This window comes from Elephas maximus, chromosome 14, assembly GCF_024166365.1.
Source record: "Elephas maximus indicus isolate mEleMax1 chromosome 14, mEleMax1 primary haplotype, whole genome shotgun sequence".
Classification (NCBI taxonomy): Eukaryota; Metazoa; Chordata; class Mammalia; order Proboscidea; family Elephantidae; genus Elephas; species Elephas maximus.
Window position 1 is genome coordinate 43,109,202 of NC_064832.1, and position 26,234 is coordinate 43,135,435.

The following is a 26,234-nucleotide window of genomic DNA, read 5'->3' on the forward strand; positions in this document are numbered from 1 at the left end:
GATAAGAAACTAATGTAGAAAAGGGCTTTTAATGCTGTAATGTCTGTAAGGAACCCTGATGGCCCAGTGGTTAATTGCTTGGTTGCTAACTGAAAGGTGGGCAGTTCGAACCCACCAGCTGCTCTGAGGGAGAAAGATGGGGCAGTCTGCTTCCATAAAGATTACAGTCTTGGAAACCCTATGAACCAGTTCTACTCTGGCCTATAGGATCAGCGTGAGTTGTAAGTGACTTGATGGCAGTGGGTTTGGTTTGGTTTTGGAAATGTCTATAAGGGTAAACACAGTTCAAAGAAGAAAATAATAATAATAATTTTCCCTGGTCTGAAAAGGAATATAGACCCCCCCTTCTTTTTCTCACAGCATTTACTTTAGAAAACTTGAAATTCTAATTTGCTTTTCTGCAGTGTTTGAAATGTATACAAATCATTTTAAAAAGCTAAGTAAGTTTCTTACCAGTTTTATAATCTAGAACTATTTCCTCAAGGACCTGGGCTGGGGCCATCTCTTTGATGTGTAATTATCCAGGAAGATAGTGTCCCCATCTCCAAGATTCTCTGGCCTACCTTTCATGATCTCCTTGCTCCAAGTTGCAGAACCATCTCCTGTCAGAAGGATATGAGAAGTTTATTTTTCCTTCAGATAAAGGCAGTTAGCAAACACAGGTGGCTACCCAATTACTAGATGAATCCCTAATGGTGCAGTGGTCAAGCCTTTGGCTGCTCACCAAAAGGTTGGCAGTTTGAATTCACCAGCTACTCCCTGGAAATCCTATGGGGCAGTTTTACTCTGTCCTATATAGGGTCACCTTGAGTCGGAATCGACTTGAAGGTAGTTATGTGTAACCAATGATGCGATCAAGTCCTGTTACATGAGTTTAAGATTATTTTAAGGCTATGCATAAAATTAAAAAAAAAAAAAAAAAACTTATTTATTTATTTATTTATTTAATGCATGAAATGGATTGCATGTGCTTGGATATATAAAGGGTCTAATTTCTTTCAGTCTTTGCAGTCGCCTTAGTATATTGTCTATAATGCACATCCCATTCTGTTTTAATGCTGATTTAGTAATAAAACTTTTTGTGCTCTCCTACCTTTGTGAAGAAGTTTTCTTGGTTGGCAGAAGATTTTGTGTTTAGTTACATTTCTACAACATGGCCAATTCTACTCTGTCAGATGGGATGGTATGAGTCAGGATCAACTCAACAGCACCAAAAAACATGGCCAATGATGGCTTTACTGAGAACTTATATTTAATTGAAAATCAGAAGAAAAGGAAGAAGGAGGAGTGAGGCATGCAAATAACTGGAGAAAAAATATTCCAAGCAGAGGAAACAGAAAATAAAAATGATCTTAAGGTAGAAGCAAGCCTAGTGTGTCCCAGGAAGATAAAGGACACCAGTGTGGTAGGAGCAGAACATTGGAATGAGGGGAGCAAGCAATGCTGTGGGATCCTTCAGGAGGCTTCTGCAACAATCCAGGTGAGCAATGGTGGCAGCTTGGATCAGGGTGGTAGCAGAAGAAGTAGTGAAAAAAGCAGGGTGGCAAATGAACTGAGATGGGACAGAGAAATATAGCTTTAAAGTGGACAGTAAATTAGAACTTGAGCATAGAAGAATGAGATTTTGATGTCTGTTCTAAGATCTATTTCCAATTCTCATTTTGCACTAAGCAAATCTTTTTGTAGATGATGATGTTTTAATGTCTCCTGCAATATGCTGAAATTTCTACCAAAGCAATTCAAAGTTCAAAATCTCCTTATGAAACTACTTATTCATCTCCGCTACTACAATTTTATTTGGTTTATGTTAGGACTTTTTCCTGCATTTCTCTCTTTGACATGAGTTAATAAACATGATTTAAATAAATTTAGGGATGTGTCTAGGAATACTACTCTTGATGTTCATATCTTTGGCTATTTTCATTAATTTTTTGAAATCTAGCACTCTAAATGATTATAAAGTACTTTTTATTCAATATATTGACTGCTAAGAACAGAATTGATGATTATGACTCCCAAGATTATGGTCAAATCATAAAATCATCTATAAACAAAAACATAAGCAACCATTGCCCTTATTTCCACAATATCTATTACATCACGTAGAAGTACTGTAGCACAAGGAACAAAGTATAACTTAGAGAGGAGCTTTGTGACTCATAATCTTTAAATGCTTGAAATAAACATGGCTTTATATAAACTATCACTTAAAGCTATCATTTTACTGTTGCATTGTCTTTGAAAAAATATCACACAGGGTTTTCATAAGTCCATTCCGGTAACTTCTAGAAAAAAGAAAGCATTTTCCAAAATGCAAAAATCATACTATGTCAGTTTTATACGGTATATGGACCAAAAAACAAACCAAACCCATTGCCATCAAGTCAATTTCGACTCATAGTGACCCTATAGGACAGAATAGAACTGCTCCTTAGAGTTTTCAAGGAGGAGCAGGTGAATTCAAACTGCAGCCAATCTCTTCACTATGCTACCAAGCCTCCTGAATAGAAATATGCAAATCCAATAGGAACTTCTTTTGATACTTCCTAGGGATTAACTGGAAACCCTGGTGGCATAGTGCTTAAGTGCTACAGCTGCTAACCAAAGGGTGGCCAGTTTGAATCCGCCAGGTGCTCCTTGGAAATTCTATGGGGCAGTTCTACTCTGTCCTATAGGGTTGCTATGAGTTGGAATCGACTCGACGGCATTGGGTTTGTAGGGATTAACTATAAAATATTGGAGAACAACACTTCCTATGTCTCAGAAGGCTCTTAAACTCTAAACACTTGGTTGTGACTCATTTTCTACATTATATTTTGATGGCATTAACAATTTTTTTTTTTTTTAATTAAAGTTGTACTAGTTCAGTGGTCTTTATACTTGATTGTGCGTTAGGATCACCTGGAGGACTTTTTAAAGCATCCAGAGTTTCTGATTCAATGTGTTGGAATGTTGTGCAAAAAATATGCATCTCTAGTAAGGTTCCGGGTGACACTGATGCTGCTGATCTGGGGGTTACACTTTGAGAACCACTATATTGGAAAAATGGCTGTTTCAAATGAATGAATGAATTCATGAATTAATTTGGTACTGTTGTTGATGTTGTTAGGTGCCTTCAGGTCAGTCTGTTAGTTACCCCATGTAGAACAGAAAGAAACACTGCCCAGTCCTGCACCATCCTCGAAATCATCACTATCTTTGAACCACTTGCTGTAGCCATTGTGTCAACCTATCTCATTGAGGGTCTTCCTCTCTTTCACTGACCCTCTACTTTACCAAGGATGATGTCCTTTTCCCGTGGCTTGTCCCTCCTGATAACATGTCCGAAGTACGTGAAACCAAGTGTCACCAACCTCACTTCTAAGGAGTGTTCTGGCTGTACTTCTTCCAAGACAGGTTTGTTCGTTCTTCTTGCAATCCATGGTATGTTCAATATTCTTCACCAACACCCTAGTTCAGAGACATCAGTACAAGAAAAGAGTAAATGATACAACAGTTCAGAAAATGTTTCTTTCAAAGTTCACTGAACCTCAGTCTCAGCCAATTAGGTCTCATAAGTGAAACTAACCATGCCTACTACATTTTTCACTTTTGCATCTTTTTCTGAAAATAAATTGTCTCATTTTACTCTGAATTAAGGATTTGCTCTATAAAGAACTTGAGACACATTCTGAAAGAATGCATTGTTTGTAGTAAACATGGATATATTTTTTCCACCTCAGCAAATCTGATTATATATTTTGCCAGTTGATGTATAACCAGCCTCTCCTTTAGCAGTTTTTTAAATCTGTTTCTGAGCATGTTTACATGCAGATTCTTGTAAATTTGCCATTATTTTTGAGCTGGAGAATGGAGAGCAGAGCAGAGCTTAGAGAAGTTCTTACAGGCAACACCTGGCTTTCAAGTGCAAACTTGAGGCAGTAGAACTCTTCAAAATTCTCTTGGAGGCCCTCCAGGCCTTTCACTGAGTGGACTGCTTGCTTCAGGAAAAAAAGAAAAAAATCTTTTTTTTTCTTTTTTTTTTTGCTTCAGGAAAGCAAGGTAAAATTCCAGAGGACCAAGGACCGAAAGCTGGGAGTGGGACTGAAGAGCAAAGAGAAACGCCCAATGACACCAAAATATGCCAGATACGATGTAAACTGGAAAGAGATTTCCCATAGTTTGGAAAGGAATGAAGAATATCAAAAAGGATAAGTATCTGGGAAAATATAAAACACCTCTTTATTATTTACTTATTTAATAATATTGTATTGTATTGTATTTTTGGTGAAAGCAGTTAGGTTCCCATTCAACCATTTCTACACAAACTGTTGTGACGTTGGTTACATTCATCACAATGCATGAACATTCTCATTATTTTCTTTCTGGTTGCTCCATTTCCACTAATCTAGTTTTCCTGCCCTCTTGCATTCTCATCTTTGCTTTAGTTGTTGACTATTTGGTCTCATATAGGTGATTTTTTAAAAGAGTATAGTGCTTTATTATTTTGAGAGCCAATTTATTTAGCTACAAGGTGATATCAGGGGTTAGTTTTGGTTCAAGGTTTGAAAAGTGTATCAGGGCAATAGTTTTGGGGAGTCCTCCAGTCTCAACCAGTCTAGTAAGTCTATTTTTTTGTTTGTTTTAGGAATTTGAGGTTCTGTTCCACATTTTTCTTCCATTCTGTCAGGGCCAATCTATGTGGTCCTGATTAGAGTGGTTAGTAGTGCTGGCTGGGCACCATCTAGTTCCTCTAGTCTCAGGGTAGATAAGGCTGTGGTTTGTATAGACTCTTTGTTCAGCAGACTCTATTTCTCTGAGTCTTTGGTTTCCTTCTTTCTCTTTTGTTCCTCTTTCTCATCTTTGACTACTTTAAAAGACTATGATCCATTTAAAATAAAATAATATAAATGCACTGTTGGATGCAACAAATTGTGTGTGGGGGGGAGAGATTTATACCACTGAAATATTTTTAGAGTGTTTGAAGTAGCTTAATATTATGTGAAGGTGAACTGTGATAAATTAAAGATGCCTGGTTATGTTAGCTTTTGTTGTTGTTAGGTGCCGTTGAGTAGGTTCCGACTCATAGCAACCCTATGGACAAAAGAACAAAACACTGCCGGGTCCTGAGCCATCCTTACAATCGTTGTTATGCTTGAGCTCATTATTGCAGCCACTGTGTCAATCCACCTCGTTGAGGGTCTTCCTCTTTTCTGCTGACCCTGTACTCTGCCAAGCATGATGTCCTTCTCCAGAGACTGATCCCTCCTGACAACACGTCCAAAGTATGTAAGACCAGTCTTGCCATCCTTGCCTCTAAGGAGAATTCTGGCTGTAGTTCTTCTAAGACAGATTTGTTCGTTCTTTTGGCAGTCCATGGTATATTCAATATTCTTCCCGAACACCACAATTGGGAGGTGTCAATTCTTCTTCAGTCTTCCTTATTCATTGTCCAGCTTTCACATGCATATGATGCCATTGAAAATACCATGACTTGGGTCAGGCGCACCTTAGTCTTCGAGGTGACATCTTTGATCTTCAACACTTTAAAGAGGTCCTTTGCAGCAGATTTACCCAATGAAATGCGTCTTTTGATTTCTTGACTGCTGTTTGATTGTGTATCCAAGTAAAAGGAAATCTTTGACAGCATCAGTGTTTTCTCCGTTTATCATGATGTTGCTCATTGGTCCAGTTGTAAGCATTTTTGTTTTCTTTACGTTGAGGTGCAATCCATGCCAAAGGGTGTGATCTTTGATCTTCATTAATAAGTGCTTCAAGTCCTCTTCACTTTCAGCAAGCACGGTTGTGTCATCTGCATAACGCAGGTTGTTCTTGAGTCTTCCTCCAATCCTGATGCCCCGTTCTTCTTCATATAGTACAGCTTCTCATATTATCGGCTCAGTATACAGATTAAATAGGTATGGTGAAAGAATACAACCCTGACGCACAACTTTCCTGATTTTAAACCAATCAGTATCCCCTTGTTCTATCTAAACAGCTGCCTCTTGATCTATGTAAAGGTTCCTCATGAGCACAATTAAGTGTTCTGGAATTCCCATTCTTTGCAATGTTATATATAATTTGTTATGATCCACACAGTCAAATGCCTTTGCATAGTCAATAAAACTCAGGCAAACATCCTTCTAGTATTCTCCGCTTTCAGCCAGGATCCATCAGACATCAGCAATGATATCCCTGGTTCCACGTCTTCTTCTGAAACTGGTGTGAATTTCCGGCAGTTTCCTGTCGACATACTGCTGTAGCCAGTTTTGAATGATCTTCAGCAAAATTTTGCTTGTGTGTGACATTAATGATATTGTTCTATAATTTCCTCATTCGGTTGGATCACCTTTCTTGGGAATAGACATAAATATGGATCTCTTCCTGTCAGTTGGCCAGGAAGCTCTCTTCCATATTTCTTGGCATAGACAAGTTAGCACCTCCAGTGCTGCATCTGTTTGTTGAAACATCTCAATTGATATTCCATCAATTCCTGGAGCCTTGTTTTTCGTCAATGCCTTCAGAGCAGCTTGGACTTCTTCCTTCAGTACCATCAGTTCCTGATCATATGCCACTTTTTGAAATGGTTGAACATCGACTAATTCTTTTTGGTATAATAACTCTGTGTATTCCTTCCATCTTCTTTTGTTGCTTCTTGCGTTGTTTAATATTTTCCCCACAGAATCCTTCACTATTGCAACTCAAGGCTTGAATTTTTTCTTCAGTTCTTTCAGCTTGAGAAATGCTGAGCGTGTTCTTCCCTTTTGGTTTTCCATCTCCAGTTCTTTGCACATGTCATTATAATACTTTTTACTTTGTCTTCTCAAGATGCCCTTTGAAATCTTCCATTCAGTTCTTTTACTTCATCAATTCTTCCTTTTGCTTTATCTGCTCGACGTTCTAGAGCAAGTTTCCCAGTCTCCTCTGACATCCATCTTGGTCTTTTCTTTCTTTCCTGTCTTTTCAGTGACCTCTTGCTTTCCTCATGTATGATGTCCTTGATGTCATTCCACAACTCGTCTGGTCTTTGGTCACTAGTGTTCAATGTGTCAAATCTATTCTTCAGATGGTCTCTAAATTAAGGTGGGATATCCTCAAGGTCATATTTTGGCTGTCATGGACTTGCTCTGATTTTCTTCAGTTTCAGCTTGAACTTACATATAAGCAACTGATTGTCTGTTCCACAGTTGGCCGCTGGCCTTGTTCTGACTGATGATATTGAGCTTTTCCATCATCTCTTTGCACAGATGTAGTCAATTTGATTTCTGCGTGTTCCATCTGGCGAGGTCCATGTGTATAGTCGCTGTTTATGTTGGTGAAAGAAGGTATTTGGAATGAAGAAGTCATTGGTCTTGCAAAACTCTGTCTTTCATTCTCCAGCATTGTTTCCATCACCAAGGCCATATTTTCCAACTACTGATCCTTCTTCTTTGTTTCCAACTTTCACATAACAATAGCCAGTAATTATCAACGCATCTTGATTGCATGTTTGATCAATTTCAGACTGCAGAAGCTGAAAAAAATTTCCCCCACATGTCTGTCAGTTTGTCGTGCTGTGGGGGCTTGCGTTTTGCTGTGATGCTGGAAGCTATGTCACCTGTATTCAGATAACAGGAGGGTCACCCATGGAGGACAAGTTTCAGCTTAGCTTCCAGACTAAGATAGACTAGGAAGAAGGACCCAGCAGTCTACTTCTGAAAAACATTGGCCAGTGAAAACCTTATGAATAGCACTGGAACATTGTCTGATATAGTACTGGAAGATGAGCCCCCCAGGTTGGAAGGCACTGAAAAGATGACTGGGGAAGAGCTGCCTCCTCAAAGTAGAGTTGACCTTAATAATGTGGATGGAGTAAAGCTTTCGAGACCTTCATTTCCTGATGTGGCACGTCTCAAAATGAGAAGAAACAGCTGCAAACATCCATTAATAATTGGAACCGGGAATGTACAAAGTATGAATCTAGGAAAATTGGAAATCGTCAAAAATGAAATGGAACACATAGACATCGATATCCTAGGCATTAGCGAGCTGAAATGGACTGGTATTGGCCATTTTGAATTGGACAATCACATAGTCTACTATGCTGGGAATGACAACTTGAAGAGGAATGGTGTTACATCCATTGTCAAAAGGAAGGCTTCAAGATCTATCCTGAAGTACAACGCTGTCAGTGATAGGATAATACCCATACGCCTACAAGGAAGACCAGTTAATACGACTATTATTCAAATTTACACACCAACCACTAAGGCCAAAGATGAAGAAACTGAAAATTTTTATCAGCTTCTGCAGTCTTGAACTAGTTATGTTATAATCCCTAAAACAACAACCACAAAATGAGACAAAGTGATACAGCGTAGAAACCAAGAGTCAAGGTCAAAAATTAGGGAGAAAGAAGGAGGAAGGACATATGATTTCCATGAGTCTGTATGTCAGAACCAACTCGACAGAACCTAACAACATCAAGATTTCAATTTGACTCAAACTCAAGAACCCCTGTATACTGGATATAAGTAAAACACCTAAGATAAAAATACTTAAGCAAAAATAATAATAATAAATATATATATACACATATATTTTTTACTAAGAAAATAGAAACAATAAGCAAGGAGTTCTATGATTGAGATATCAGACAAAGCAGAATACAAGCCTACAAGCCTTGAGCCTGACAAAGCTACTTCTGCTATTTCTTTCATGTTCCTTCCCCAAACCCCACCTGGTCTTTCTTATCCTTGTTTTCTGATTACTTTCTTCTGAATGATCCAGTAATCAAGACTGCCTTTCTTAAATAGCTCTTTAATTTTCCTCTCCTGTACCTTCTATATTTAACTTTATAATGTGTAGATAACTTTAACTTACCTTGGGTTTTTTTCTGTTTACTTCATCACTCAAATTCTGGATTATGACATAAAGTTAGAGGAAAGTACAGAGAAAACACAAAAATCTTAGAAAGTGAAGAAGAGAAGAAGGCTGACAACAATGATGTATTAATAATTTTTGCCTCTTCCTTTCTCTCTTCCTCTTTCTATCTCTGTCTCTTTCATTTTTATCAGTCAGTGTCTAGTCATGAAAACAGAATCCACCCTTGATATTTCAAGCAAAGGGAGATTTATATGAGAAAAAAAATTACAAAATTGTTGGAAGGGATGGAGAAGCAACAAGATTAAAGAGTTGATATTCAGAGATCAGAAAGTTGCTACTGTCTATGGGCTGCTCGGGAGTCCACGTTCATGTTCCTGTTTCTGGAGACACATCTGCTGTCAGTGAACAAGCCTCTCACCTACTTGCCCTACTGGAAAATCCAACACAGCTGGAGCCAAAAGTCACATTCAGTAATTGGCCTCTGCTGTTGCCAATAGCACTGCTAGAGCAAGAAGCAGAATGCTTGCTCCTCTCCTTTGTCTTTTTATCTACTGCCAGAGTCCTCTATTGGCCAATCCTAACCAGAGCCCATATAGCAAGGAAATTTGAGAAATGGAGTTTTAAGGTTTCCAGACTTATATGATATAAAGAAAAATACAGAAGAGAAATTGTGAGGTGAGAGACAACAGGCCAATAACATTATTTCTATCTACCTACCTACCTACCTACCTACCCATCTACCCATCCACCCATCCATCTACCATCTATCCATCCGTCCGTCCATCCGTCCGTCCATCCGCCTGTCTGCCCACCCCGCCCACCCGCCCGTCCATCCGTCCATCCGTCCACCCGCCCGCCCGCCCGTCCATCTGTCCATCTTTCCATCCGTCCATCCGTCCATCCATCCATCCATCCATCATCTTTCTATCATCTATCTATCTGTCTGTCTGTCTGTCTATCTATCTATCTATCTATCTATCTATCTATCTATCTATCTATCTATCTATCTATCTATCTATCTATCTATCTATCTATCATCTATCTAATCTGTCTATCATTTATCATCTATCTACCTATCTATCATCTACCTATCATCTACCTACCTACCTACCTATCCATCCATCCATCCATCCATCTACTGTGTATCTTTATCTACTGTTGATCTATTGCACATTTGTTTAGAAGAGTACTTAATGAAATGTCAGTCCTTAATGATGAAATTAATGGTGGTTTAAACATATATTGACCAATGTTAGTGTCATATTTCTTCGTGAATTCGTCTTGTCTTTCCAAAGAAACCAACAAAACTAACCCATTGCTGTCAAATCGGTTATTTCTATATAAACATTTATTATCTGGATGATTAAGAAATTAATAAAGTTTAAACTAAGACACATTATATATTTTATTATTACATTTATATATATATGAAAACCATGAATTTATATGAGAAAAAGGAGTTATGAGAAGACTAAAAAAAAACCCAAATACATTGCCACCTAGTTGATTCTGACTTATAGCGACCCTATAGGACAGAGTAGAACTGCCCTATATCCCAAGCTCATATGATGCCATATTTCTTGCTGACTGTGCCAGAGGAAAGAAGACATTTCCTTTCCCTTTTGTTCTCCATCTTTTTCTTTTCACTGTCTAAGTTTATTGTTTTTCTAAGGCTTTCTATGTTCTTCTTCCTCTGGAGATCTTTCCTCTCTAGAAAGTCCAATGGTCATCTTCTCCCAAGTTCTTTGACCTCCTCTAGCTCATTGGCTCATCCCTGTATTCCCTTATTTATGTTTAGTATTTATTTCTAGCCCTGGTGGTGCAGTAGTTAAGAGCTTGGCTGCTAACCAAAATGTTGGCAGTCTGAATCCACCAGCTGCCCCTTGGAAACTCTGTGGGGCAGTTCTACTCTTTCCTGTAGCTATGAATCAGAATCTACCCAATAGCAACAGGTTTTATATGTATAAGAAAGAAAAATTACAATTTGGATTATTATCCATTTCCTTTTTTTATTCACTTTTTGAGAACTGATATTCACACAATTTTCTAACAGTTGCCTTTTTGTATCAGTACAGTTCTTTTCAGGGAAATTCATGAGTAGGAATGAGGATTTGGGGCCACATACCTTTCTCTGTTTCGTCAGGGAGAAATGGTCAGTTTCAACATTTAAGGAATGATATTTTGTTGGTTCTTCTGTGATTTTTCCTAACATGTTCAAATTTTGCCCTGTGGAGAGAGCAGTTGGACCCACAGACCGACATCAGTCTATACCACTGCTTAGTGTAACAAACAATGGAGAAATACCTACTAAGATGTCACTCATCTGACATTCTTTCTTTTGGTCATTTTTATTTATTTATTTTTTTCTTTTGCCATGCACTCTGCCTTGGAAATGCTTATTGGGGGTCTCCACGATATTTGTACACTTTTTCCTTGTGTTCATAACTTATCTACTACAATCCTCCCTTTCAACCAGTTCCATCAAGCCGTAATAAAGTGGTGGTTGCTGCTGTTGTTTTAAAAGGAAATTCTTCAGTAAGTTAATATGTGATTTTAATTGTGGTAGGATTTTGGTTTGTTTTAATATTGTTAAAAGTTGATTCTGTTAATGCTCTGTTTACTGTATTGTGTAAGTTTTTCCTAATCATGTTTATCCCATACTTTCTGTTATTTTGTGTGTAGTTTTCTACATCACAAAAATTTTTAAGAGCATGAAAATAATATTATAACAGCAATAGCTGTATTCACCTCCAAAGAAAAAATGACTTCTAATAGATGATGATGGTATTAGCTGTGAAGTATGAAACAGCATGGCAACACTTTAATCTCTCTTTTCTGACAGAGCCTATGCCAGGTTTTAAAGCCACGACAGCTTGCCATGGCTGGAAGCCTGGGGTGATGTTCTCCTCACCGGGGCATCACTAGACAGCCACTAATATCGTGGGACTCTTGGATCAGCCTCAGAGAAGTAAATCAATATTTTGAGAAGGAGCTGGTAACCTGGGGAGTGATATTTGGCACCTTGCCTAGTGGAACATGTGTTACTTTGAAAAGGTACACAATTCAGTGAGTGTCCTGCCAGTACCAAAAAGATAAGAGAGCCAATAAATGATAAATGAGGTCATGCTAGCAAAATGTTTGAGAGTAACAACATGTACAAAAGGCCAGATAATAAATATGGATAAGAATAAAATAATTGTCTTGCAGATAAGATACTGAGCTCATTCTTCTGACTTTTATGAGTAAAAAGAGATTTTCTTCTTGAAAAGTTGGGGCAGTCTGACAGACTTGCAAAAATGCCTCAATTAACAAACCTAAGAGTGAATGAACTCTTCTAAAGCTGAAGGAGTTTGAGTGAGTAGTTTGATAGCATCTGTAAGCTCCCAAGAGATACTTTCTGTATGCAAATCTCGTAAAACAATTTCAGGAGATTCACACTCATTCACTCACATCACTGACGAGTATAATTTTCAAAGACGGCCTAACAAGATAAACTGTTCTCTTTCTTTGTGAAGTCTGAAACTCTTTGCTTAGCTAAAAAGGGAAGAAAGAGATCTTCCACAGATTTGCCAATAGTTCTACTTATATATTGTCATGTGTTGAATTATGTCCCCCCAAAGAATGTGCGTATCAACTTGGTTAGGCCATGATTTCCAGTATTCTGTGGTTGTCCTCCACTTTGTGATTGTAATTTTATATTAGAGAGGATTAGAGTTCGATTGTAACACCCTTACCAGGTCACATTCCTGATCCAATGTAAAGAGACTTTCCCTGGGGTGCGGCCTGCACCACCTTTTATCTCTCAAGAGATAAAAGGAAATGGAAGCAAGCAGAGAGTTGGGGACCTCATACCACCAAGAAAGCACTGCTGGGAACAGAGAGCATCCTTTGGACCCGAGGTTCCTATGCAGAGAAGCTCCAAGTCCAGGGGAAGAATGATGAGAAGGCCGACAGAGAGAGAAAACCTTCCCCTGGAGCTGGTGCCCTGAGTTTGGACTTTAAGCCTACTTGACTGTGAAGAAATAAATTTCTCTTTGTTAAAGCCATCCACTTGTGGTATTTCTGTTATAGGAGCACTAGATGACTAAAACATATACAAAAGGATTTTTCAGTGCAATTACTTCATGAAGTAAATAATGCACAAGTGTTTTAGGGGCTCCTGATGGAAATCATTTTGTGTTACTGTTGCTGAGTGAAGTCACAGTACCTTACAAGATTGCCAGTTAGGATCACATCAGTAAAGTAATTAAGATAAACTAGCAATATCACACATATTTGATTGACATATCATTTTCTTTCTGTGTAACATATAAATTATATTTTAGTAAGGACAAAGAAAACTTTTAATATATTCTTGATAATACCCTCTTATAGTTTTATGGTAACTTTCATATGTTGTGCTAGTTTGGGTCCTTCAAGAAACAGATATACCAAGATGGGATTAAATCTGCAAGGATTTTGTTAGGTTAGAGTTTATCTCCCACCCTCCCTATATGTCTTACAATTACTCCAGCACATAGCCACCTCTTGCTTATCCTGTTCAATCAGCATGATGCCATTGATATAATGGGTCAGTCTAAGGTTCTATGTTCTATGGAATGTCCAGGTGGTCTAGATCTCTTTGGACTGTATTGTGCTAATGATTGAAGATTAATAGAGCCTTAAGTAAAAATGTAAATGAACACTATTGCCCATTTAATATAAACGTGACCTGTTTCTGATCTTTTCAAATTAAAATGACAAAGAATGCATTCACTGAATCAGTGGCTGCATACTCACTAATTTGCTCTGGCAATGACACCACACCCTGCACGGTGGCTAGAATCAAGGTTACTACTTGGTTAAGTCTCTGGTAGTCTACACTCATTGTTTAGGATCCATCCAAGCCAAAACCCATTGCTGCTGAGTGGATTCTAACTCACAGCATCCAGTTTCTTTAATTTAAATGAAGCAATAGAAATGGAAATTTGATAGGAACCATCACTTCTGCATTCTTCAGCTTTTTAATGGTGGTATTCATCCCCCTGGGATATGGTATTGCTTTCGACTTATTATCTTTCAGGGGTGACAGCCATTTTCAGAAGCTTCCATTTGTTCTTCCCACAATGATAGCTTTTACTGTGGGGGTTTCTCAAGATTGCCTGGTATATAAATTCCAATCATGCACATGGAAACTGAAGAAATAACCATTGGGTGTGTCTGTGAACTCAACGGGCTAATTGTGTACCGGAACTGAACCAGGCCTCCATTTATTACCTGGTCCTGGTAGGCATTCATTCTAGCAGGTGGGCTCTGATGAATCTTTATGTATCTAGGCATTAATGCCTGCTCCATCCTTGTTTCCTACAGTCATCAAAGTGTCTGGTAATTCCCCTAATTTCCCTTTCTTAGTGCACAGGCACATGAGTAAAGGTCATAGGCTCCTTGGGAAAGGACTTGGGGAATCATAATGATGTATACTTGCCATCGTGTTGCAGAGTCCTTCCTCCTAGGACCTGGCTCTCTCTTTATTCACAGTCTGGCTATGAATATTGACTCAAGTCTGGGAACTAAGCAATAGATCATGACATTTTTTGGGAAGACTTCCTTCAGCCTTCCACTCTTCTGATATTTCTTTTATTGGATTATAGATATTAACCAGCAAACTTGATGACAGTCTGTCTTTTTTTCCATATTTCTTTGTGGTGTAAAACCCTTGACTGTCTTACTTACCTTGCTGGTCCTTGTGTCTTCCTAGCTTCTAGAAGTTAAGTGGCTCTATCTGAACTCTATTATTTCAGTGTTATTATCCCATTGATGTGAACAAGCCGAGCTTATGACCACCCCTCTTACTAACATCCATGATCTGTATAGAAGAGTCAACAATAAACTTCTTTATGATGTTGGTATCTTTCTCACTAGCATATTCCTGATGGCTTTAATGAATAGAAAGTCTGCTGGACCTTCTTGTGAAACATAATCTTCTTTTGGTTCTTCTAATCTCATATAACATATCCATGCCAGTAGGCTCATTTCCCTTATGCTATTAATTTTTCCTGTATTGTCTACCAGGGCATCTCAGACAGTTCTGTCTTGCTGAGAGTTCGCCTTTGTTTTTTTCCAGGATCTTAAAACTAACACCAATTTGTCTCATACTCTGAGGCCCTTGTTAAGGTGTTAAATATCTAGTACCATAAAGATGTCCCAAGTAAATAAATTCTTACTTATCCATCCATTTGTTCTGACCCATTGCACAAGCACCCTCAGAAAATAATCCCAGGAGTACATGCCAACTAGCTCTTGTTATTATTTAAGGGTATAACATCTGTCCTCCCTTAATAGGTACAAAATGACCGTAGCCAGTTTACGCTAGGATATAACCCTATTTATGAGTCAGAACAGACTTGAAAGGCAATGGGTTCGTTTTTGTTTTGGTTTTGTTTTTTGATGTAGGCATGACAGCCAGGTGAGAAGGTAGAGATAGATCTTGAGGGGGCATCTGTTGCTTTGTAGGGAAACATCTTCTGTAGGATCTTCCAACACAACAGAATACTAGTTCTTACCAGGAAAGGATGAAAACATTTGAAATCCCTGAAGATCTAAAGGGAGTTGCAGAGACAATATCTTCTGGGACCTCCATACAGATGCACTTGTCCCAGTTTTCAGGATTCCAAGTTTTTCCCAGTTAGGACTCTGATCTTTGAATAACAGCCATCCCTTAGCTGAGCATTTAAACATCTCTAGATATTATGATTTTTTTGTTTTTGTTTTTGTAGATATTATGATTAGGTCCTTAGCCTGCTACTTATTTGCATCTGCATTTACTTTACAGATGAAAAAAGCCTGTTTATGAACTGCCACTGGGTGCTTTTTGGCTGTTACAGTTGGCCATTAACTGCTTGTTAACAGTCTTTATTCTCTCATTATCCTTCTGCATGGCATCAATACAACTTAAGTAGAAACCAGCCAACTTAGCCATCTTTGCAGATATTGTAGGTACTGTTCACCTTACATATTTTTATCATGACTGCCACAACATTGTATTTCATGGGGACAATTTCCAGGTCACTATCAGTGAAATTTTTAGCAGTTGAACCATTTTCTTGTGCCAGAAACTATCTTCACCCCACCTACCCATGAGCATAATGTCTTCTTACCTGCTAGCTGATACCTGAGCCAGTGACAATTCCCCATACTACTACAGCTCATTTCTAGGATCACTCCTGGTACCATTTGTTTTAATCCTGTTCCTCTGAGAAAGATACACCAAGATAGGATTAAACATTTAAGAATTTTATTAAAAGAAAGGCTCACATGAGAAAAAAGAGGAGGGAACTGGGAAGGCTGGGAAGATCACAAAACTACAATGCAATTTTGATTGACCCCAAGTGAAGAAGGAGAGGGAAGGTTGGAAGGAGGCAAGCCACACTGCCTGACCTTCAAGGCATCCTCAAGCCAAAGTCAGCCTCATGGGACTCAGGAGTTCTATGTCTCTCAGTAACAGGTCTGCGTTTGCAGTCCTGCCATGCACAGCCTTTGCCTGGGAGTAACCCCATGGCAAGTGTGGTCGACATAAACATGGTGATCCTTGTGAGGTTCATTTTTTTTTGATGGCCACACAGGTCCAATTTACTTTGTAAAACCCTCATTTTATTTTATTCTGGGATCCATTCTCCCTTTTTTCCTGAATGTTTCATAAGAATATACCTTCTTTTCACTAATATCAGTTTCTTTGTATGAGATTTGAATTGTAAACCCTTGAATTTTCTCAGGAATCTAATTACAATAAATTACTCCTTCTCTCTCTTCAAAGACGTTATCTCAATTGATTTATTGTTGTGACTTAGAGTATGAGTGATTTTCATTTGAAATACTAACTTTGATACTGCCTTCCCTTTAACTGTTGCTCTCTCTGACTTTTGCCGTTCACGGTCAAATTTCTAGAATTAGTGATCAGAGCAAACTGCCTCAATTTTCATAACAACTGCTAATAACCACTCCCAGAATGGCTCCTATCCTACCTATCCATTAAACTAGCTCTTTCCATTTGACAGCAACAGGTTTGTTTGTTTTTTTAATGCCACCAGTGATCTTCATGTCACTAAATCTAAATGGTGTTTTTGAAGTCACATCTAAATCAACCTTTTTATATGAAACAGTCTTGACCACCCCTACTCCTCTAGGCACTCTCATTCCTCAGCTTCCATGTCACCATAATGACTTTTTTTTTTAAATCACTTTTCTTCTGTAGACTAAATTATGACATAGGCCTGGAGAGTTGCTGTATCTTTGAAGTAGAACAGTGAAACTGTATTGTTGTCCATGCAAGCTGAAAACAAATTACTTTTGATGGTCTTTACTAACCAGGAATCGAGAAAAAAGTATTTGCCAGGAGAATAGCTGCAGGTATAAGGAGATGCTTTAATTTTCTCAAGTAGTGAAACCACATCTGGAACAGCAGCTGCAATTGGATTCATCACCTGGTTAAGTCTGCAATAATCCACTGCCCTTCAAGATTCATAAGTTTTCTGCAGAGGCCAAATAAGCAAGTTGAATGGGGATGTGGTGAGAATAACTACCCCTGCATACTTCAATTCCTTAATGCTGTCATTAATCCCCAGTCCCTTTGCTTTACTATTTTCCTAGGTATAAGCAGATCTAGTGGCTTCCCTTTGGCCTTTTCTACTATAGTGGCCCCCATTCCATATGTCAGGAATCGTATATGGGGATTCTACCAGTTGCTGAGTGTGTCTATTCTAATTATGCATTCTGATATTTGGGAATTTACTACAGGATGGGTTTGGGGACTCACTGGACACACTATGAGGCAGATCTGTGCTAAGACTCCATTATTAACCTTGACCTCCATAGGTCTGCAGTCTCACTGGTGAACCATAGTGATGTTTCAGGAAGACATAACAATTATGAATGTGTAGGTGTTTAATAAGAGACCTTCAAAATACATGAAGCAAAACGGACAGAATTTAAAAGGAGAAATAGTCCCACAATCATAACAGAAAATTTTACCACCCTGCTTTAAGCAACTTGGAGAACTAAACAAAAAATTAGTAAGAATTTGGAAGATTGGAATTATATTCCCAAACACCTTATAAAGAAAACGTATAGAATTGTTATCCAACAACTGCAGGATATACATTGTTTTGTAGTGTACCTGAAACACTGAAGATAGTCCATATGCCAGGACACAACAAAAATCTAAATATTATTTAAAAGGCTTAATTTTACTAAGTATGCTCTCTGACTACAAGGGAATTTTGATAGTAGTTATTGATGTACAACTCTTTGACTATACTAAAAAATAAAACAACAATAAAAACTCTGAATTGTATACCTTAAAAGGGTGAACTTTATGATATGTGAATTTTATCTCAATAAAGGTGCTATAAAAAATGTCAACAATAGTAAGTATAAAAATGATATGCATTTGGAAACTAAACAACACACTATTAACTAATCCATGGATCAAAGACAAAATAGAAATTAGGAAACATTTCAAACAGAACAGTAATCAAAACACAATCTATTAAACTTTGTGGGGTGCAACTAAACCAGTGCTTCTGGGGAAATTTATAGCTTTAAATGTTTATATATGAAAGGAAGAAAGGCTTAAAATCAATGATTAGCTGCAAAAGAGAACACAGAAATAGGGCTCTAGCTAGCGAGAAAAGTGTTGTCAGGCAGTAAAGTACTAAGAGTAAGCATCTCATCTTCTATAGGACAAATTTATTTTCAATAATAATCATAATATATCACAAACAATATGTCCAGAAAAGAAATACAGAGAAAATAATCTTTAAGAATAATCTGTAGATATAACTTTGCAAGTAAAAATTGAATCAATAAACAAATGGATAAAATAATAAATATTAGAGTACAAAGAAATGAATAATGTAAAAGATTAATAATTTTTAATTACTTTAATAATTTTCTAAGAAGAGGGAAAAAAGTAGATGAAGAAAAGCTTCTGCAAGTCTTAGAAAGCTATTCGTGCATAGAATGACAGAAATGATATAACTCATGTTCTGGTTTTATATTTCCAATAATTGTGGTTTCATTGCTGGTTTTGAATCTTATGTTTAAATTCAAGAATATGTAGGAGCATCAGGGTTGAAGACAAGAATTTCATTTGAAATACCCTCAAAAAATTCCAAACTGTTATTAATACTCAAAGTAAATGTGTGTAGCTGCTAATAAGTAATAAAATATGCTACTATGATAAGGACATGTGCTTTCTACTTACATATTATTTGTACTATATTTTTGTATTTGTATATATTTTATTATACTTTAGTACAAAAAATATAAAGGTAGAAATCACATGTCCTTCATACTACTGTATTTTATTACTTATTATCAGTTAGCTACACATATGGTGGCAACAGTGATTAAAGCAATCCACTGGCAGAAACCACCAGCAGCTCCAGGGAAGAAAGATGGGGCAGCCAGCTCCATAGAGATTTACAGCCTTGGAAACCCTGTGGAGTCACTATGAGTCAGAGTTGATTCTAGGGCAGTGGTTTTTGTGGGTAGTATTTTTTTTTTATACCATACCATACCGTACCTTACCATACCGTACCGTACCATACCATACCATACCATACCATACCACCCTATAACCCATTGCCATCGAGTTTTTCATCTACAGCCTAGTAAAACCTATGGGGCAGTTCTACTCTGTCCTATAAGGTTGCTATTAGTTGAAATGACTCAACAGCATGCAATGACAACAACATAATATATTATAGTATCAAAATTCAACAATAACCACAACATTTGTCTCAAGCTTAGATCACAAAGATGTTTTTGTGTGGAAGAACATTTTATTACTGATATTGTTTAAAATTAACAGAACATAGTGATTATGGTGTTGGTGAAGAATACTGAAAATACCATAGACTGACAAAAGAACGAACAAATCTGTTTTAGAAGAAGTACAGCCGGGATGCTCCTTAGAAGTGAGGATGATGAGACTTCGTCTCATACACTTTGGACATACTATCAGGAGGAACCAATTCCTGGAGAAGGACATCATGTTTGGTAAAGTAAAGGGCCAGTGAAAAAGATGGGTCAGTCAACCAATTAGATGGCTTGACACAGTGGCTGCAAGGATGGGTTCAAGCATAACAATGATTGTGAGAATGGCACAGGACTGGGCAGTGTTTCATTCTGTTGTGCATAGGGTCACTATGAGTCAGAATTGACTCAACGTTACCTAACCACAACAGCAACTGTGATTATAAAATAAATAATGACTTTAAATGGGTTTTATTATTCTTTTTACGAAAGTTTCTACACACAATCATCTTATTACCTTCACCTTGCACCTGCTTCCAGGACCCTTCTCTAGGTATACCACTGTTGTCAAGAGAAAATTTTTTGTTTAAGATGTGTGACAACGGAAAAAATTTCAGCAGGTAAGAAAAAAATAATCTACGAAAGAAAAGAGAGTAGGTAAGAGGGTATGAAATCTGGTGCCCGAAAGGTGGGATTGGTATTAGATAGTTATTCTGAGAGTTCATTTATCTACAAGACTTAAAGCAGAGTGTTTGAGTATACAGAGGAATGGTCGGTGGGTAGATATAATTGTCTGGCAGCCTTATTAGAATTGGTTAGAAGGTTTTCTCATCAGATACTTATAATTCTAAATCACCAATTTTCAAAATCAAAATAAGACCACTTTCAGCAGCATATAATCCCAACCACTGTAGTTCATCATACGGAAAAGGATCTAACAAATTTAAGAGCCTTCTAGAAGCCAGGCATTTTGTCAAATGGTTTGCATATGTTATATCTTTTAATCCTCAGAATAACCCTGAGGTGTGATTATCACCATTTTTTGTGAAGGAAACTGAGGTTTAAAGAAGTTTTAAGTAGCTTATCCCAGGCCACACGGCTACTAAATGAAGATCTTTGCCTCCAAACTTGTTATTTCTGACTCCAAAATCTGTGCTATGCATACTTCATCATAACAGTTTTTTTTTTCTTTTCCTACAAATGCATATGCATAATTTAATACTTTAAATTTCTTATGGTTGTGTGGTAACCAAACAGAAACAAACCACTAGCCTGCTAACTAAAAAAACACAGTTATATTGCAATTCGAGTAGTTAAACTTTTACAGGTTTTGGACAATATGAAAGTAAAGTCAAATGAGGACAGAAAGTGAAAACATAGTTGTTTATGCAGTTAATAAACCCCCAGCAATTCTTCTAGTCAGAATCAAAAATGACTAAGTGTTATCAGTGCTAAGAAAGTCTGCTGCTCAATCTAATTAAATGTTCAATAGCCAGGGAGGATTTGTGTTTGTTTGTTTTTTTTTTTTGTTCAAATGAAGAAAAGAACAGTTATCAGCATTTGCAATTTGAAAACTGTGTACTTCTTGTAAACTCTTTAGTTCTAAGTAAACTTTTTGACTTGGTACTTTGAAAACCCTGAAGGCAGTAGAAATGTGTGGAAGTCAATATGTTGCCTATTTTCCTAGAACAAGTTGGGGCAAGACCCCTACAATTACATGATCTTTTGGAACAAGCATTATTTATATTTGCCAAATGCTTTTCTTCATATAACTGACAGCACTACAGCTAAGATGAACTTTTTTCCTTTGATGAGTGGAATCTAACGTATATCAGAAAAAAAAAAAATCCCTTTCCTTTGTTCTGTGTTCAAAAGTTAACTAAAATTGAAGTAAATTTATTTTTATATTTTCTGTTTCTTTCTATTATCTAAAAAGTATTTTGTAACCTGTTGCCATCCAGTCTATTCCAATTCATAGTGACCCTACAGGACAGAGTAGAACTACCCCCCTAGGATTTCCAAGGTTGTAAATTACAGAAACAAACTGCCACATCTTTCTCCTGCAAATGGGCTGGTGGGTTCAAATGGCAGCTGAGCACTTAAACACTGCACCACCAGGGATCCTAAATATATCTCCAAAATTGCTTTACATAACAGAGCGCAGGTTATCAACTTAATCCTAAGGTTAACTCACCAAATTAGATAATCAGTTTGTTTTTTCAAGATCCTCACTATTTAACATTTGTTAGATAATATTTAAGCTTTCTTATTTTAAGGAATTATTAAAAGGATAAGGAGTCCTGATAGTACAGTGGCTAAGTACTCAACTGCTAACTGATAATTCAAACCCACCAGCCACTCTAAGGGAGAAATATGCGGCAGTCTGCTTCTCTATGGATCATAGCCTCAGGAACCCTATGGGGCTGTTCTATTCTGTCCTATAGGGTTGCTATGAGTTGAAATCCACTCAACCACAACATTTTTTTTTAATTAAAAAGGTATAGATTTCATAGCCATAGATAGGCAACAAGACCAAATTTTTTTTTACAGCATAATTTCTTTCATTTAAAAAAAAAATCATAATTGGAAATGTTCACTTGTATTCAGTTATTCAAATGATAAGTTCAATAGAAATAATCATTTCAGCCTTTTAAGGTATTTATAAAGTGTCATATATGCATACCATACTATTCAAAAGGTACGGTTGTACTGAACTAAGATAGAACCCTATGCTCCAGAGTTTAAATTTAGGAAACAAAAAAGGGACACTGGAGTCAGCCCTCTACTTATGAGCCCAACCCAGTACTTATGAGCACTGCCCCAAAATACTTCTAAAAATACTTCTAGCTGTCTGTAATATGAAGGAAGGATTCATGACGGTGCAATGCTTAAGTGCTCAGCTGCTAACTGAAAAGTCATTGGTTTGAACCCACCAGCCACTGGGTGGGAGAAAGATGTGGCAGTCTTCTGTAAAGATTACAGCCTTGGAAGCACTACAGGGCAGCTGTGCACTGTGCTCTACGCTCACTATGAGTCAGAATTGACTGGACAGCAATGGATAATACAAATGGTGGTTGTTTTCCCTCCTTGTCTTTCTGCCCCTACTTCTTTTTGTATAATAGGTTTTGTTTTTTTTTTAATATTTATTGTGTTTTAAGTGAAATTTTACCAGCCAAGCCAGTCTCTCATACAAAAACTTATACACACCTTCCTGTATACACCTAGTTGCTCTCCCTCTAATAACACAGCACACTCCTTCCCTCCACTGTCATTTTTTGTGTCCATTCGGCCAGCTTCTGACCCCCTCTGCTCTCTCATCTCTTCTCCAGACAGGCACATAGTCTCATGTGCCTACTTGATCCAAGGAGCTCACTCCTCACCACTCTCATTTTCTATCCCATAAAAAAAACATAGTCCAGTCCAATCCCTGTCTGAGGAGTTGCTTTGGGAATGGATCCTGTCTTGGGATGACAGAAGGTGGGGGGACCATGACCTCTAGGGCCCTTCTAGTCTCAGTAGGACCATTAAATCTTGTCTTTTTACAAGAATTTGGTGTCTGCATCCCACCGCTTTCCTCCTCCCTCAGGGGTTCTCTGTTGTGTTCCCTGACAGAGCAGTCATCGGTTGTAGCCAGGCACCACCTAGTTCTTCTGGTCTCAGGCTGATGTAGTCTCTGGTTTATGTCGTCCTTTCATCTCCTGGGCTCATAATTACCTTGTATCTTTGGTGTTCTTCATTCTTCTTTGCTCCAGGTGGGTTAAAACCAATTCATGCATCTTAGATGGCTGCTTGCTAGCGTTTAAGACTCCAGATGCCACTCTCCAAAGTGGGATGCAGAATGTTTTCTTACCAGATTTTATTATGCCAGTTGACTTAGATGTCCCCTGAAACCATGGTCCCGAAATCCCTGCCTCTTCTACGCTAGCCTTCAAAGGGTTCAGTTTATTCAGGAAACTCCTTTGCTTCTGGTTTAGTCTAGTTGTGCTAACCTCAACGGTATAGTGTGCTGTCTTTCCCTTCACCTAAAATAGTTCTTATCTACTATCTAATTAGTGAAAAAACCTCTCCCTCCCTCTCACCCCACTCTCGTAACCATCAAAGAATATTTTCTTCTCTGTTTAAACTATTTTTCGAGTTCTTATAACAGTGGTCTCATACAATATTTGCCCTTTTGCAACTGACTAATTTCACTCAGCATAATGCCTTCCAGATTCCTCCATGTTATGAAATGTTTCACGGATTCATCATTGTTTTTTATTGATGCATAGTATTCCATTGTGTGAGTACAACATAATTTATCCATTGATCCATTGATGGGCATCTTGGTTGCTTCCATCTTTTTGCTATTGTAAACAATGCTGCAATGAACATGGGTGTGCATATATCTATTTGTGTAAAGGCTCTTACTCCTCTAGGATACATTCCAAGAAGTGAGATTGCCAGATCTAATGGTACTTCTATTTCTAGCTTTTTAAGGAAGCACCAAGCAATTTCCAAAGTGGTTGTACCATTTTACATTCCCACTAGCAATGTATAAGTGTTCCAGTCTCTCCACAACCTATCCAATATTGATTATTTTGTGTTTTTTGGAATAATGCCAGCTTTGTTGGGGTGAGATGGAATCTCATTGTAGTTTTGATTTGCATTTCTCTAATGGCTAATGGTGCTCACTTCAGCATCACATATATTAAAATTGGAACAATACAGAGAAGATTAGCATGGTCCCTGCCCAAGGATGACATGCAAATTCGTGAAGCATTCCATATTTTTTGGAAACCCTGGTAGCATAGTGGTTAAGTGCTACAGTTGCAAACCAAAGGGTCAGCAGTTCGAATTTGCCAGGAGCTCCTTTGAAACTCTATGGGGGCAGTTCCTACTCTTTCCTACAGGGTTGCTATGAGTTGGAATCCACTTGATGGCACTCTTTTTTTTTTTTTTTAATGGCTACTGATCATAACCTTTTCCTCATGTATCATCTGTTAGCTACCCGAATGTCCTCTTTAGTGAAGTGCCTGTTCATATCATTTGCCCAATTTGGGGGGGTTATTTGTTTTTTTGCAGTTGAGTTTTTGCAATATTATGTAGGTTTTAGAGATCAGATGCTGATTGAAAATGTCATAGCTAAAAACTTTTTCCCAGTCTGTAGGTAAACGTTTTACTCTTTTGGTGAATTCTTTGGATGAGCACAGGTGTTTGATTTTTAGGAGCTCCCAGTTATCTAGCTTCTCTTCTGCATTGTCAGTAATGTTTTTTTTTGTACTGTTTATGCCATGTGTTAGGGCTCCTGGCATTGTCCCTATTTTTTCTTCCATGATCTTTATCATTTTAGATTTTATATTTATGTCTTTGATCCATTTGAGTTCATTTTTGTGGATGGTGTGAGATATGGGTCTTGTTTCATTTTTTTGCAGATGGATATCCAGTTATATCAGCACCATTTGTTAAACAGACTGTCTTTTCCCCATTTAACTGACTTTGGGTCTTTGTCAAATATCAGCTGCTCATATGTGGATAGATTTATATCTGTATTCTCAATTCTGTTCCATTGGCCTATGTATCTGTTGTTGTACAAGTACCAGGCTGTTTTGACTACTGTGGCAGTATAATAGTTCCTAAAATCAGGTAGAGTGAGGCCTCTCACTTTGATCTTCATTTTCAGTAATACTTTACTTAACTGGGACCTTGTTCTGTTCCGTATGAAATTGGTGATTTTTTGCTCCATCCCATTAAAAAATATTATTAAAATTTTGATCTGAATTGCATTGTATCTATAGGCTGCTTTTGGTAGGATATACATTTTTATGATGTTAAGTCTTGCTATCCATGAGCAAGGTATGTTTTTCCACTTAAGTAGGTCTCTTTTGGTTTCTTGCAGTAGTGTCTTGTAGTTTTCTTTGTATAGGTCTTTTACATTTCTGGTAAGATTTATTCCTAAATATTTTATCTTCTTAGCGGCTACTGTAAATGGTGTTGATTTGGTGATTTCCTCTTCAATATTCTTTTTGTTGTTGTAGAGGAGCCCAACTGATTTTTGTATGTTTATCTTATTTCCTGATGCTCTGCTGAACTCTTCTGTTAGTTTCCTTGAGGACTCTAGGGTTTTCTGTGTATAAGATCATGCCATTTGCACATAGAGATATGTTGACTGCTTCCTTAACAATCTGGATGCACTTTATTTTTTTAATCTAGCCTAATTGCTCTGGCTAGGACCTCCACCGCGACGTTAAATAAGAGTGGTGATAAACAGCATCCTTGTCTGGGTCCTGATCTCAAGGGGAATGCTTTTAACTCTCTCCATTTAGGATGATGTTGGCTATTGGCTTTGTGTAAATGCCCTTTACTATGTTGAGGAATTTTCCTTCTATTCCTATTTTGCTGAGAGTTTTTATCATGAATAGGTGTTGAACTTTTTCAAACGCCTTTTCTGCATCAATTGATAAGATCATATGGTTCTTGTCTTTCATTTTATTCATATGATGGATTACATTAATTGTTTTTCTAATGTTGAACCATTCCTGCATACCTGGTATGAATCCCACTTGATAATGGTGAATTTTTTTTTTTTTGATATGTTGTTGAATTCTATTGGCTAGAAT

The 26,234-nt window shown here is 37.6% G+C and overlaps 1 non-coding gene across 1 annotated transcript; it reads left to right on the forward strand.

Moving 5' to 3' along the window:
• The first annotated feature begins 24,301 nt into the window (after window positions 1-24,301).
• Window positions 24,302-24,408, forward strand: LOC126058447 (U6 spliceosomal RNA). The gene has a single exon (XR_007513226.1). It is a non-coding gene; the product is annotated as a U6 spliceosomal RNA (small nuclear RNA).
• The last annotated feature ends 1,826 nt before the right edge of the window (window positions 24,409-26,234 follow it).